This window comes from Mastigoproctus giganteus, chromosome 11 (genome assembly GCF_048544385.1).
Source record: "Mastigoproctus giganteus isolate SK-2022 chromosome 11, ASM4854438v1, whole genome shotgun sequence".
NCBI classification, from domain to species: domain Eukaryota; kingdom Metazoa; phylum Arthropoda; class Arachnida; order Uropygi; family Thelyphonidae; genus Mastigoproctus; species Mastigoproctus giganteus.
The window spans coordinates 147,911,688-147,927,790 of record NC_143585.1 but is presented as its reverse complement, the minus strand read 5'-3'; the positions used below and the strand labels follow the sequence as shown (position 1 = coordinate 147,927,790).

The 16,103-nt window shown below is 40.1% G+C and overlaps 1 protein-coding gene across 3 annotated transcripts in view; it reads left to right on the top strand.

Annotated features, from left to right (window-relative positions):
* Positions 1-16,103, top strand: part of LOC150078508 (rho GTPase-activating protein 39-like) — a 789,750-nt gene that overhangs the window by 684,976 nt on the left and 88,671 nt on the right. The window lies entirely within an intron of this gene.

The following is a 16,103-nucleotide window of genomic DNA, read 5'->3' as shown; positions in this document are numbered from 1 at the left end:
AAATCTAATTTAACACTGTTTTCTTTCCCTTAAAGATTACAGTTATGTTTTGGACCAAATCTGTGGTTAAACTCTATTTCACAGAACCCTTATTGAGAAGGAATATAATAGAGTTAAGATTAAATAAATACTATGAACCACCAAAATTGATAAGTAAAATCTTATTACTTTATACTTGTTGGGGAGGCATAAATCACTTTCTTCTATCACAATTCGGTTCTGATTGGACATTTTAGTTCGGAAATGTCCATTTATTATTTAAAAAAAAAAACATTAAAACAACTGCACATTACAAAATGTACAGTTGTTTTACTGACATGCTTTTCTAACATACACAAGGAGCAATTTCAGCTTAAACATTTAGTTATTTAATTAAATATCATCTTTAAAGTCAATAACAAAATTAAATGAGTTTTCACTTTTAAAATACAGCAGTTACTTGCTAACGCTGTACTTAAAATTCTGTAGATTATAATTTTCAGGAAATCCGTATGAAGGAAGCTTGTTCCAAAGAGTATAATTACAAAGGATAAACAAGGAAATGTTAGTTTTGAGAATTAGCAGTGACAAATAATGCAAGAAAGCAAGCTTATACAGCATTAACCAAAAAAAAATTATGCTTCCCATTTCACCTATTTGTTCCCTCCAATAGTTTTTTTTATCTCTTCGTTGAATATATTTCAACTATCAACCTGTACAACAAGATATTTGTTACAACAGTCAACCGGGCTAGCCAGGTGGGTAAGGTGCCTGCCTAGCAACCCAAAAGGTCGCGGCTTCGAATCCCGCCTCGGGCTTGGATCAAAGTACTGCAAAAACCTTGGGAGGTGCACTATGGCCACAGAAGCCGATGCGCCAACAACTACCAAAAAAAAAAAAAAAAAACAACAATCAACCACCCATTGGCTAAACGCAAACTTCTGCACATTTATTCTGTAACTGTCCTTCCTCAATTTGAATATATGTCCACTCCTGTGTGGTCTGAGCAAGAATGAATATCATCACCATTGAGCTTGCTCAATCGATTCAACCCCTTAAAAACCTCAGTTGGATCACCTCACAGGTGCCTAGTCTCCAGGTTATGCAGTTTCCAGAACTGAAGCCTTTCTTAGTGAGAGAATCCCTTTGTTCTGCTCACCAATCTCACTGCCCTTCTCTATACTCACTGTAGCAGCTCCACATCATTCCTAAATTGAGACTTCCAGACCTGCATGCAGTACTCAAATGTGGCCTGATCCTTACCTTATACAATGGGATAATCACTTTCTTATCCCTGCTAGCTAAATTCCTGCATATCATTGAAAAAATGTCATGATCTGTCCTGGAGCTGTCAGAGAACTTCACGTCTCACTACATAATTACCCCAGGTCGTTTTCGTTTTCCACTACCCTGAGTGTAATACCACACAGTACATTACTTTGAGGTTATTGCTACCATACACAGTACTTTGCATTTATGAATGTTAAACATCAATTGTCATTTCTCAGCCCATCTGCCTAACTTTTCCAGATCCTGTTGCAGTACAATACATCATTAACAATCCAGCCAACCTTTGTTTTTTTTTATTTGGTAGTTGTTGGCGCATCGGCTTCTGTGGCCATATTGCACCTCCCAAGGTTTTTGCAGTACTTTGATCCAAGCCCGAGGCGGGAATCGAACCCGTGACCTTTGGGTTGCCGGGCAGGTACTTTACCCACTCGGCTAGCCCGGTCGGCACCAACCTTTGTATCATCAGCATACTTGGCCATTAAGTCTGCTATACCTTCATCAATTATCATTGATAAATATAAAAAACAACAATGGGCCCAACACCAAAACCTGGGGTACTCCACTAATAAGAGTAATCCATGAAGAGAAACGTACATTGATTACCACTCTCTGCCTTCTCCCACTCATCCATTACTTTGTCCATAGCAGCAGCTTGCCCTTAATGCCAAACTGCTTCAATTTTTAACACTTTTAGGTATAACAGTGTCAAAAGCTTTCTTGAAATCTGAGTGTATTATATCAAAATTATTTTTTGCATTTAGTTCCTTTGTGAGTACACCTTAGTAACCAAACAAACCCATAGTGTGTTTGAAGTGAAATTGCAGCCTATTCTAGAAGATTCTGCATTTTTTCTTTTACAGTGACTTCAGTATTTTATCTGGAACAAGGAAAATACTTTTTAAAGACTTGTTAGTTTAATTTAAACTAACAGGTCTGTAATTAAGAAAGTAAACTAACAGCTCTGTAATTAAGAAATTAAAGTAATATATCTGTAATTAATCATGTCACCCTTTGTGAATTGGGGATACATTCGCACTTCTTCAGTCTATGGAGACCTCCCCCAACTCAAAGGATGTTCTCATAATTATAGCTAATGGTTTACTTACTTCCTTTACTACCTCCCTTAATATAATTGGATTGATCCTATCCAAGCCTTGTCTATGTTTAACTCCAACAATTTCTCTTCCACTTTCCTCTTAGTTATTACAAAATCATTTAGCTCCCTTTTAAAGTTTAATAAGCTTCTGACCTCCACTTCCCTTCAGAATTCCTTGCGTGTGAATGTAGATGCAAAATATTCATTTACTTTGTCAGCTATCTGAGCAGGATCATCAACAGTCGAACCATCAATATCAAGTGGACCAATTTCATCCATCCCCTGGAGATTACATAAGTAAAGAAATCTTTGCTGTTTTTCTTTGCATCCTTTGCAAAAGATTTCTCATAATCTGTCTTTAGTTGCCTAACCTCTGTGACTTCATTACAGCCTAGTTTATATCTGCCACAGGCTTCTGTGTCACCCAATAATTTATATCCATCCCTGCACTTTTCTCCTCTGCCACGAGTCTCATTAGTTCATCTGAAATCCATTTAGACCTAAACTTGACAGTATTTAGCATTACCATTAGTAGAGGCATACGATGCAAGAAAGCAAGCTTATGCAGCAGCAGAAAAAAAAAAAACCACTTCCATTTCACCCCTCCGTTTGTTCGAAATACCTGTCCAGCTGAGCCTTAAATTTATTAAGGCTACCAACTTCCACAACAAAGGATGGAAGTCTGTTCCACCAACCAACTACCTGCTGGCTAAAGGCAAATTTCCACACATCTATCCTACATCTGTCTTTCCTCAATTTGAATTTGTGTCCTCTCAGGTGATTATTCTGAGCAAGAAGAAGAATCCAATCAGCATTGAGCATGCCCAAACAATTCAAGGCTTTGTACACCTCTATCAGATCACCTTACCGGTGCCTAGTCTCCAGACATTGTAATTTCCAAAACTTAAGCCTTTCTTCGTAAGAGCAACCCTTTGTTCCATTCACTAATCTTGTTGCCCTTCACTGTACTCGTTCCAGCAGCTCTACATCCTTCTTGAAATGAGGCCTCCACACCTGTATACAGTACTCAAGGCGTGGCCTGACCATTGTCTTATACAAGGGAATAATCACCTCCTTATCGCTGCTAGAAAAATTCCTGTATATCATTGACAAGACACCATGAGCTACTCTTGCAGCCCATCTGCACTGTTCAGAGAACTTCATATCTGCCTGCACAATTACCCCCAGGTCCTTTTCATTCTCTACCACTGTCAGTGTAGTACCACAGAGTTGATATGTTGCTCTGGGGTTGCTGTTTCCTATATGTACTTTACATTTGTCAATGTTAAACTTCATTTGCCACCTCTCATCCCATCTGTTCAACCTTTCCAGATGCTGTTGCAGCAGCAGCATAGCATCAGTAGTGTCCTTGACAAACCTGCCAACCTTTGTTTTGTCTGCAAACTTGGAAATTAAGCTTGATATACCATCATCAATATTATTTATAAATACAGACAACAATGATGGGCCCAACACTGAACCCTGAGGGACTCCACTAATAACATTAGTCCACGATGAGCAATGTCCATTGATTACCACTCTCTGTCTTCTCTCTCTCAACCATCCCTTTATCCATAGCAGCAATTTGCCTCCAATGCAACACTGCCCCAATTTGTGCAGCAGTCTTCCATGTGCAACAGTATCAAAAGGCTTTCTAAAATCCAAGTATGTAATATCAAAGTTATTTTCTGCATCCAGTTATTTTGTGACTGCATCATAGTATCCAATCAAATTGGTCAGGCAAGACTTCCCCTTAACAAACCCATGCTGTGTCCGAGGTATAACTGAATTCTTGTCTAGATGATTCTGCAGTGCTTCTTTAACCAGTGCCTCCATTAATTTTCCTGGAACAGAAGTTAAACTCACAGGTCTATAATTACTTGTGTCAGCCTTTGATCCTCCTTTTTGAATTGGGGTCACATTTGCACATCTCCAGTCTTTGGGTACCTCCCTGAGTCCAAGGAAGCTCTCATAATTATGTCTAAGGGTTTGCTTACTTTCTTGGCTGCTTCCTCAATCAGATCACCTCGCAGGTGCCTAGCCTCCAGCCACTGCAATTTGCAGAACTTAAGCCTCTCTTGGTAAGAGGAACCCTTCATTCCCTTCACCAATCTTGTTGCCCTTTCCTGTACACACTCAAGCAAATCTACATCCTTCATAAAATAGGCGCCCAGACCTGTACGCAGTACTCAAGGCGTGGCCTGACCATTGCCTTATACAGAGAGACAATTAACTCCAGTTCCCTGCTATCAAAATTCCTTTATATCGTTGACAAAACCCCATGACCTGCTCTGGCAGCCTGTCTACATTGCTCAGAAAATTTCATATCTGACTCCACAATTACGCCCAGATCTTTTTCATTTTCTACCACCCTAAGTGTAGTACCACACAGTTGTTACGTTCCTCTGGGGTTATTTCTACCCATATGCAGTACTTTGCATTTGTCAATGTTAAACTTCAGTTGCCACTTGTCAGCCCATCTTCCCAAATTTTCTAGATCCTGTTGCAGTAGCCCACTACCATTACTGTCATTAACCACCCTGCCAACCTTTGTATCATCTGCAAACTTCGACACAAAGCCTGATATACCTTCATCAATATCATTGATAAATATACAAATTAACAGTGGACCCAACACTGAACCCTGTAGGACTCCACTAATAACATTAGTCCAGGAAGAGCAGTGCCCATTGATTACCACGCTCTTTCTTCTCGCACTCAACCATCCTTTTATCCATTATAGCAACTTACCCTTAATACCATTCTGCTCCAATTTGTACAATAGTCTTCCATGCACAACAGTGTCTGTCCAAAGTTTTCCTGAAATCCAAGTATATGATATTAAAATTATTTTTTGATTCCAGTTCCTTTGTAACCACATCATAATAACCAATCAAATTTGTCAGACAAGAATTTCCCTTAACAAACCTATGCTGTGTCTGAATTATTGCTGCAGTCTTGTCTAGATGATCCTGCAGTGCTTCTATAACCAATGCCTCCATTAATTTTCCTGGAACAGAAGATAAACTCACAGGTCTCTAATTACTTGTGTCAGCCTTTGATTCTCCTTTGTGAATTGGGGTCACATTTGCACATCTCCTGTCTATGGATACCTCCCCTGAGTCGAAGAATGCTCTCATAATTATGGCTAAGGGTTTGCTTACTTCCTTTTTCACCTCCTTTAATATAATTGGATAGATCCCATCCACCCCAGGTACCTTTCTTATGTTTAACTTCAACAATTTCTTCTCCACTTTGCTCTCAGTTATTACAAAATCATTAAGCACCCTGCTACAATTTGATAACCTTCTGGCATTTTGAATCCTTAATAACTCTTCATGTGTGAATGTAGATGCAAAATACTCATTCACTTTGTTTGCTATCTGAGCAGGATCATCAACAGTTGAACCATTGATATCAAGTAGACCAATCTGATTCATCCCCTTCCTTTTAGAGTTTATATAAGTAAAGAAACCCTTGCTGTTTTTCTTAGCATCCTTTGCCAAAGATTTCTCGTAATCTGCCTTTGCCTGCCTAACCTCCTTTGTGACTTGATTACAGACTAGCTTATATCTGCCATAGGCTTCAGTGTAGCCTGATAATTTATATGCATCCCATTCATTTTTCTTCTCTGCCATGAGTCTCATTAGTTCATTTAACAAACCGTTTAGGTCTAAACCTTGAACAATATTTCTTAATAGGTATGAAACATTTAGTATAACAGTCATCAAAATTCTTGCTAGTACGTGAGTGACCATTCTACAATTTCCAGTGAATATCCAGAAATTTAAAATCCCCTATTATAAGACATTCTGAATTATTCACCCACTCTTATTTCTCTCTTCAGCTGTTCTTTGTACTGTTCAGTGCAATTTGGCCTGTAGCATATTGGAATGAGCAGCAGCCTGGAAAACAAGATGCAGTGTATTTCAGTGACTGCTGGGAGTCATTGTGGTACAAGTAAACACATGGGTTGTGCGAGGGTAGCTAAGAATAGGAACAGGTGCATGTACACTTGCATGTACACCAATGCTAGGAGTTTAGTAAATAAATTTGATGAATTTTACATATTGATGAGGACATAAAAGGCAGATATTGTTGGGATATCAGAGACGTGGTGTCACACAGATATAAGGAATTTTGTTGGGATATCAGAGACGTGGTGTCACACAGATATTGCCACGTTCCCGAGACATTTCCGCTTCCAGTTCTGACCATGTGCCGATTGAACCACGTGGAGAAATACCACGTGTGGAGGTACCGTGAGCCTGCTACTTAAGGAGATGTTGCAGGAAGTCATTTCACTGTTGAGGAAGGGAGCTGACACTCCCGAAAGCTTCAGGTTTTTAGCGCTTTTACGTTTTATATTTTGGCAAATTTTATTGTAAATGATCTTTTATTACAGTTTTTAGCATTCCGCAATAGTTTATTGTAAATATTTTTGTGTAAAGATTGTAGTCATATTAAATTTTAAATTTTATTCAATGGTCGGTGTATGAATTTATATATATTTTTAGACATGAGTTTTCCCGACCTCAGAGGCCTCTTTCAGGATATTGTGAGTAGTTATGGCCATATAGTTGTGCAGCATCTCCGACAGTATCAGAAATATTGTGTAAAAGAAGCTAGACAACAACAGCATTTAAGATTTGCGTACCGTTGCAGAGCGCATGGGCTGGTACCGCACGGCTTTAGAGTTAAATTACCTTTCCAGGATGTTCGATTAGTACGGGCCACCGTGCGTTTTCAAAAGAGTATTATGAATGTTTGGGTTCGTAAGCTGCATGAAGATCTCAGATTTACTAGACGACAAATTGGCATGTATTTAGGTAATATTGGTAGCAATGTTTCTTCTAGACACCTAGTTCTTATTAGAAGGTTAGTCTCGGATAAAGTTGTTAGGGTAGCAGAGTCATATAGACAAAGACAAATTATGAAGTTTAATAGGTTGGTGAGTGAAAATGTGGTACAACGATATGATAATAGCAGCCATTTTATACATAATTTGAGTAATAGACAGCTCACGAAAGAACAGGAGGCAGTCCTTAGTTTAGGCCCCAAGTTCACTCTGGTGTCTTCGAAACCCCCCATTGCGGAGTTAGCAATGGGTATTGAATGGGCCATTAATAAGTTTCCTGAGCCTTTAGCTAATGAAATCCGGGTGAAGTCAGCTGCAGTGTTGAGTCAGGTGAGGAAGGCACCCCCGAATCTCAGCCTTAGTCAAAAGAGAGCTCTAGAGGAATTGAGAAGAGACAAAGGAATAGTTGTTTTACCAGCAGACAAAGGGAGATCAACGGTGGTCCTGAATACAGAAGATTATAATAAGAAGGCATTGGATCTTCTGCAAGATAATAACACTTATAAGGTGATCCAGAGGAACCCGTTGGTGGAGCTGGAACAGCGAGTCAATAAACTGGTACAATCCTGGTTGAACAAGGAGAAGATTTCCAAGGAGACTTACTGGTCATTACACACTACAGGTAGTCAACTCCCGCGATTCTACGGACTGCCAAAAATTCATAAGGCAGAAGTGCCCGTGAGACCTATAGTTTCATTTATAGGGAGTCCTTCCTATGCGCTATCAGGGTACTTGGCTAAATTAATTGCACCCATAGTGAGGCAGTCCGAATATGTTGTTAAAGACAGTAGAGAGTTTGTGAATTTTGTGGGGAATTTGACTATAAATGATGATGAGAGCATGATCTCTTTTGACGTTATATCTTTATTTACATGTATTCCTATTAGTCATGCAGTATATTGTGTAAAAATGGCATTGACCAGGGATGCCTCCCTTGGTAATAGATCACTTCTCGGTGTGGAAGACATTTGCACCGGGGTAGAATTATGTCTAGCTAGTACTACCATGTTGTTTCAAGGAACTATGTATAAGCAGGTTCGCGGTACTGCCATGGGTTCACCCATTAGTGCCACCGTGGCCAATTTGGCCATGGAGGAGTTGGAAAGTAGGGTTTTTAGTGGGTGTTCGTTTCCTATTAGGAACTGGAGAAGATATGTTGATGATACCTTTGCCCTGGTCCAGAAGGGGAGGGAAGATGATGCCGTTTGCTGGCTTAATAGCTTCTCCCAATTTATACAATTCACCTCAGAGGTGGAAACGGGTGGTACCCTGTCATTTTTGGATGTATTGATCTCCAGGGTGGGTTTTAGACTTAAGACGTCAGTTTTTAAAAAACCCATGTGTAGAGGTCAATACACCCATTTCAATTCAGCACAAGCTGGACAATATAAGAATAGTGTAGCAAAAGCTTTATTTGACAGAGTAAGATCACACTGTACCACTTCTGAGGATAAAGAAAACGAAATTAATCATGTCACGGCAGAACTTAGAAAATGCGGATACCCCCAGAGGATCCTGGATAGATATAGTAGAGGAGTGTCCGAACGTAGGGAGTCGTTCGTTCCGGTAGCCACCGCATACATCCCCTACTATCTGGGCCTTACTGAACATCTGGCAAGAATTTTATGGGGTTATGGGACACGCTGTGTACAGCTTCCTGGGCGGAGGCTGTGCACAGCTGTGACTCAGGTCAAAGACGGCATACCAAAAGATCTTAGTAGTGGAGTGGTTTATAGAATAGAATGCCCGGATTGTGGGGAGTGTTATGTGGGGGAAACAAAATGACGGCTCAGGGATCGTCTGGGGGAACATTTAAATGCCATAAGAACTGCTGAATACAACAAGTCTGCTGTGGCCGAACATTTTTGGGAGAAGCAGCATCAAATCACCCCGGAGGATGCTATTATTTTGGATCGTGCACATGGATACTGGGAGCGTAAATGGCTCGAGGGTTTACGGATTAGTTCATCCAGTAGGAATACCATCAATAGAGATAGAGGTATACGTATTAATCCTATCTTTGAAACAATTATATTAAGGTCGGATGAACGATTTTCTTTGCAACGTTCCCGAGACATTTCCGCTTCCAGTTATGACCATGTGCCGATTGAACCACGTGGAGAAATACCACGTGTGGAGGTACCGTGAGCCTGCTACTTAAGGAGATGTTGCAGGAAGTCATTTAACTGTTGAAGAAGGGAGCTGACGCTCCCGATAGCTTCAGGTTTTTAGCGCTTTTATGTTTTATATTTTAGCAAATTTTATTGTAAATGATCTTTTATTACAGTTTTTAGCATTCCGCAATAGTTTATTGTAAATATTTTTGTGTAAAGATTGTAGTCATATTAAATTTTAAATTTTATTCAATGGTCGGTGTATGAATTTATATATATTTTTAGACAAGATATAAGGAATGCAGAACTGGAATTTTGGGTGTACAGAAAGGATAGACAGGATAGGAAGGGAGGAGGGGTTATGCTATTAGTTAAGAAACACATAAAATCCAAGGAAGTGAAGCCAGTCATCATCGTTGGACAGTGTAATGTCGAGTCAGTTTGGTGTGACATAAGCATTGGTAGATCAAAATTGAGAGTAGGAGTGTGTTATAAACCTAATGACTCTGATGAGTATAATAAGAAACTGTACAGGGTAATAGAGTGGGCCAGTAAATCAGAGAGTCTTATGATGCGGGATTTTAATTTCCCAGATATTGACTGGAATTTGTGGGTTGGTCGCTCACACACTAACAAGGCTTTTCTGGATTAATTGGATGATTACTTTCTACATCAGCATGTTCAGAAGGCAGCTAGAGTGAGTAATACTCTTGATCTGATTATCAGTAGTGATTCTTCATGCATTAAGAATCTGCAGATAAAGGAACCACTAGATGGCAGTGATTACTATGCTGAAGTGGGATTTACTCAAAGAGGTAACTACTATTAGGGGTAAAGGGAAGGGTTTTTGCTTTCGTAAAGGCGACTACGATGGTCTGAGACAGTATTTAAATTCTATACAGTGGGACCAACTGATGATGTTACCAACAGCAAATTCAAAATGGGAAGCATTCAAAGAATTTATCTTGGAAGCTACTAGGCTTTACATACCAACTAAGAAATATTCTTCAAGGTTTAGGCCTAAATGGATGTCAGATGAACTAATGAGACATATGGCAGAGAAGAAAAATGCATGGGATACATATAAATTAGTGGGTGACATGGAAGCCTATGATAGATATAAGCTGGTCTGTAACCAAGTCACAAAGGAGATTAGGCAGGCAAAGGCAGATTATGAGAAATCTTTGGCAAAGGATACAAAGAAAAACAGAAAACAGTTCTTTACCTATGTTAACTCTAGAAGGAAAGAGAGGAATCAGATTGGTCCACTCGATATCGATGGTTCAACTGTTGATGATCCTGCTCAGGTCGCTAACGAACTAAATTAGTATTTGGCATCTACAATCACACTTGAGGAGTTATTCAGGGAGGGGGAATGCCAGAGGTGAAGTAAACTCTGGCAGTCAGCTAGATGATTTTGTAATAACTGAGAGGAAATTGGAGGAGAAATTGTTGAAGATAAACGTAAAAAAGCACCCAGGGTGGATGGGATCTATCCAGTTATATTAGAGGAGGCAGCAAAGAAAGTAAGCAAACCCTTAGCCATAATTATGAGAGCTTCTTTGGACTCAAGGTAGGTACCCCATGGACTGGAGATGTGCAAATGTGACCCCAATTCACAAAGGAGGATCAACGGGTGACAAGTAATTATAGACCTGTTAGTTTAACTTCTGTTCCAGGAAATTTAATGGAGGCATTGGTTAAAGAAGCACTGCAGGATCATCTAGACAAGACTTCAGTTATAGCATGGTTTTGTTAAGGGAAAGTCTTGCCTGACCAATTTGATTGGATACTATGATGTGGTCACAAAGGAACTAGATGCAGGGAATAACTTTGATATCATATATTTGGATCTTAGATAGGCTTTTGATACTGTTGCACATGGAATACTGCTGCATAAATTGGAGTAGTGTGGCATTGGAGGCAAATTGCTGCTATGGATAAAGGGATGGTTGAGGGAGAAGACAGAGAGTGGTAATCAATGGACACTGCTCTTTGTGGATAATGTTATTAGTGGAGTCCCTCAGGGTTCAATGTTGGATCCATTGTTGTTTTCTGTATTTATAAATGATAGGTATAGGTATGTTAAGGGTCTGACGGCTCTGGGGCTTTCTCCCATCTCCGTGTATGTTCTATGTATCAAGTGACAGTACCTTGTCTATGCCAGAGGTATAAAAATTAATGTATGGGTCATGTGGTATGTAGTTTGTTGTGCCCATTGTTCATCCGGCCTGTTGTCCAACGGGCCCTCAGTGGGACCCGGCATTGCCATACTTAGCGACAGGGACACCGGCTGGGTGTACCAAGAGACTAATTATACTCTGGCACTTACTTTCCTCGGATTTCGGTGACTAGGACCTAAAATAAAGGTTGGAGCTATCGCTGTTGATTTAAGTAAAATTGCATTTAGAAAGTGCTGCGTGGGGGTTTTACGCTGAAAGAACTATTTCTAGAGAGCCGAAAAGGTCAGGCAAAATTTGATGTGATTTAAATTTGGACATGTGGGGCAGTCGCTATACAAGAGAAAGTGATGGGAAGAGGGGTGAAACGGGGGATGAAATAGGAAGAAGAGGGGTCGGATAAGAAGCTGATCCCCCATTTTCAGTGGGGCATGCCCATGCCCCATGACAGTGAAAATATGGGGAGGCAAGGAGAGGAGAAGAGCAAATACTCCCCTCCCCAAAAAAAAAAAAAAAAAGCCGCACAAGGGAGTGCAATTTTGGGTCGCCAGTAGGCCATCCAAATCACCCTAAAGTCTTGTCTTTCTGTGGTATGGTGAGATTTTTAACTTGTTTGACCTCCAACATTCTTTCTAGTCGGGTTGCCTTTGGTGTATTTCTATCATTGTTTTCCTTCTAGAAAATAGATGCTGGGAATATTGTGTGAGTGCCTTGTAGTTCTTGGTTGTCTGGGATATATTGGATTGCCGTTATTAGGTGTAGTCGTAGGTCATCATACAAATCGCACTCAAACATTAAGTGACTCCAGGTTGCCACAGGGACAGTCCGCGTTATTTATGATGCCAAGTTGGTGAAGTTTAGCTTTAAACGGGCCGTGTCCTGTAAGGAGGAAGGTGGTACTTCGACTGGGGTGAAACCAGGCTGGTGCCTTAGGGTACAGCTTGGTGACAGTGGGGAGAAATCTTCTGATCACTGCACCTTTTTCTGTGTTGCTCCATCTCCTCTGCAAAATCTGGATGAGGTGGTCCATGATTCTCTTCTCATAGTTGTGGTCATTAGAGATGTCAGTGGTGAGGTCATACATTGTAGCCGATGTGTTTCTGGCAAAATGGTAGAGCAGACCACAGCTGGGAGCTTTGAGATCCAGGGGGAGAACTCCTACCAGGACTTGGAGGGCAGCTGTGCTAGTGGTTCTAGTTATACATGATATTGATGATGGTATATCAAGCTTAATGTCCAAGTTTTCAGACGATACGAAGGTTGGCAGGGTTGTTAAGGACACTACTGACAGTACGCTGCTGCAACAGGATCTAGAAAAGTTAAGCAGATGGGCTGAGAGGTGGAAAATGAAGTTTAACATTGACAAATGTAAAGTACTACGTATGGGAAGAAATAACCCCAGGGTGACGTATCAACTCTGTGGTACTACACTGACAGTGGTAGAGAACAAAAAGGACCTGGCGGTAATTGTGCAGGTAGATATGAAGTTTTCTGAGCAGTGCAGGTGGTCTGCAAGAGTAGCTCATGGTGTCTTGATATACAGGAATTTTTCTAGCAGGGATAAGGAGGTGATTATCCCCTTGTATAAGGCAGTGTGAATGAATCCTCCAGACCTGTATACAGGTCTGGAGGCCTCATTTTAAGAAGGATGTAGAGCTGTTGGAATGATTGTAGAGAAGGGCAACAAGATTAGTCAGTGGAACAAAGGATTGCTCTTACGAAGAAAGGCTTAAGTTTTGCAAATTACAGTGTCTGGAAACTAGGCACCTGCGAGGTGATCTGATTGAGGTGTATAAAGCCTTGAATGGTTTGAGCATGCTCAATGCTGATGGGATTCTTCCTCTTTCTCAGAATAATCACCTGAGAAGGCATAAATTCAAATTGAGGAACGACAGATGTAGGATAGATGTGGGGAAGTGTGCCTTCAGCCAGCGGGTAGTTGGTTGGTGGAACAGACTTCCATCCTTTGTTGTGGAAGTTGATAGCCTAAATAAATTTAAGGCTGAGCTGGACAGGTATTTGGAAAGAATGGAGGGTTAAAATGGGTGCGATTTTTTTTTTTTTTTTTTTTTTTTTTGTATGATGCTGCATAAGCTTGCTTTCTTGCGTCATATACCTCTGCTAATGCTAATGACTCAGCAAATGAGTTAATTTGTCACAGTATCTCGTCCACTTGTTGCATTATTTTAGCCATACAGTCTTTGTTTGATTGTTTTTCAAGCCATTTTTATTATTATTATTAGCAGTATGGTGCAAGGAAGCCTGAGGCTTTTGCTGCACCGGCCAAACATTTTTTTTTTACACAAGTGGGAGGGGGGGTGGGGAGAGAGAGAGAGAGAGAGAGAACAAGCTTCAGAAGTAGAAGGGAATCACCAAGAAAGAGAATGATCATATCCAGCTCAGGACCCTGGGTGTGCCAAGCCAATACTCACCAAATGTGAGCCCCTGAAGATTTTTTGTTGTTGCTTCAGCAGAATTCGAAAATATAAAGTTGTCCATATCCTGGCTTATTTGCCTCATTTGAATATAGCGGTGAGACCAGTATGGACCATTTCCAGGTGGTGATTTAATCTCTGTGCCCATTAATGTGAACAGCATTGCTGAGTTGTAAGCAGTGGCGTTCGCATCCCCAGTAAGCAGCTCTCGTAATAGAGTAGGTTGGTATCTCAGACAGTGGGTCAAGTGAAACCTTTCCATCATGATAGCATTTAGTGTATTTATACGATGTGCGTAACTCAAGTCCCCAATATCTAGCATTGCAATACTCACAGTTGTAACATATGTGATGCTCTTCCACATTAATTACAGCTTGTTGATTATTCACATCCAGTACATCTATTTGATTAGTCCTACAGACTTTCGTCTGTCTTCTCATTTCCAACCGTGCTTCTCTTTCTTCAATGTTTTCTGTCCATCTTCGTAGTCGTAGAGTCTCATTTCAGTCTCTTAGTCTATTAGATCTCTCCTCTAATGTTTCATTAGCATTTCTTCTACATTTTCTCAAAGTTCTTACACACTGTTCCACCATTTTTGCCCTGATTAAAACTTAGAATGGTTTATTAAAATTGAAGACATATAAAATAATCAGTTAAAATAAACATACATCAATAGCTTTCAGGCATAGGTTGCCTTTCTTCATTCAAAAAACATTAGTACAAAAATTAATAAAGAATGCCCAGTAAAGAAGGCCATATTGCTCCGGGATATGCGGTGGTCATTCCTTGACCTTTCCGCATTCTCTGTATTTGGTGGTGATGATGGGCTCGAACCCTGGTCTAATCAAGAAGCGTGTGCTACACACTGTTGCTACTTCCTACCTGACTACGGAGGCGCCGATGGGCTGAGAGACGGGGACTGAAGTTTAACATTGACAAATGTAAAGTACTGCATACGAGTAGCAGCAACCTCAGAGCAACATATCAACTCTGTGGTACTACACTGACAGTAGTAGAGAATGAAAAGGACCTGGGGGTAATTGTGCAGGCAGATATGAAGTTCTCTGAGCAGTGCAGATGGACTGCAAGAGTAGCTCATGGTGTCTTGTCAATGATATACAGGAATTTTTCTAGCAGGGATAAGGAGGTGATTATTCCCTTGTATAAGGCAATGGTCAGGCTGCACCTTGAGTACTGCATACAGGTCTATAAGCCTCATTTTAAGAAGGATGTAGAGTTGCTGGAACGAGTACAGAGAAAGGCAATTAGTGAGTGGAAGGGTTGTGTTACGAAGATAGACTTAACTTCTGCAAATTGCAACATCTGGAGACTATTACCTACAAGGTGATCTGATTGAGGTGTATGAGACCTTGAATGATTTTAGCATGTTCAGTGCTGATGGGATTCTTCCTCTTGCTCAGATTCTGCACCTAAGGGGGCATAAATTCAAATTGAGGAAAGATGGTTGTAGAATAGATGTGTGGAAGTTTGCCTTTAGCCAGTGGATGGTTGATTGCTGGAACAAACTTCCATCTGTCATTGTAGAAGTTGACAACTTAAATAAATTCAAGGCAGAACTAGACAAACATTTGGAGCAAATGGATGGGTGAAATGGGAAGGTTTTTTTTTTTTTTTTTGCTATTTCTAAATAAGCTCTTTCTTGCATCATATGCCTCTACTGATGCTAATGCTAATGTCATGGAACATAACTGTTACTATGTAATTGAACAAAAGGAAAGGGAAGCAAAGAACTTGAAAATCCAGTTATTGTATTTTATGTCAGCCTGGATAATTTATCTGCTCAAGCTTTTAATTATCAGTAATTTGGAAGAAAAATCTGGTAACAGCATTTGGACAGTGCCGGCAAATAATTCTAGAGCATTCTGGCCAAAGCCAGATCTCTTTAAAAGTTTTTTGATTTTTGATTTTTAAAAGATGATAGGTATGCCTGATCTGGTATAATTGAAGTGTTCCTTGAGGTAGCTTTCAGATTTCTGTTTTCAGAATTTTTTTTCAGATTTCTGCTCCATCATAAAACACAATGTTTCTTTTAGCCAATCAATATTTTTAACCTAATTCCATGTAGAACAGAATTTTAATTGCAGATGTAGAGGGGGGGCTAGTTATAATTTGCACATCTGAGTAATATTA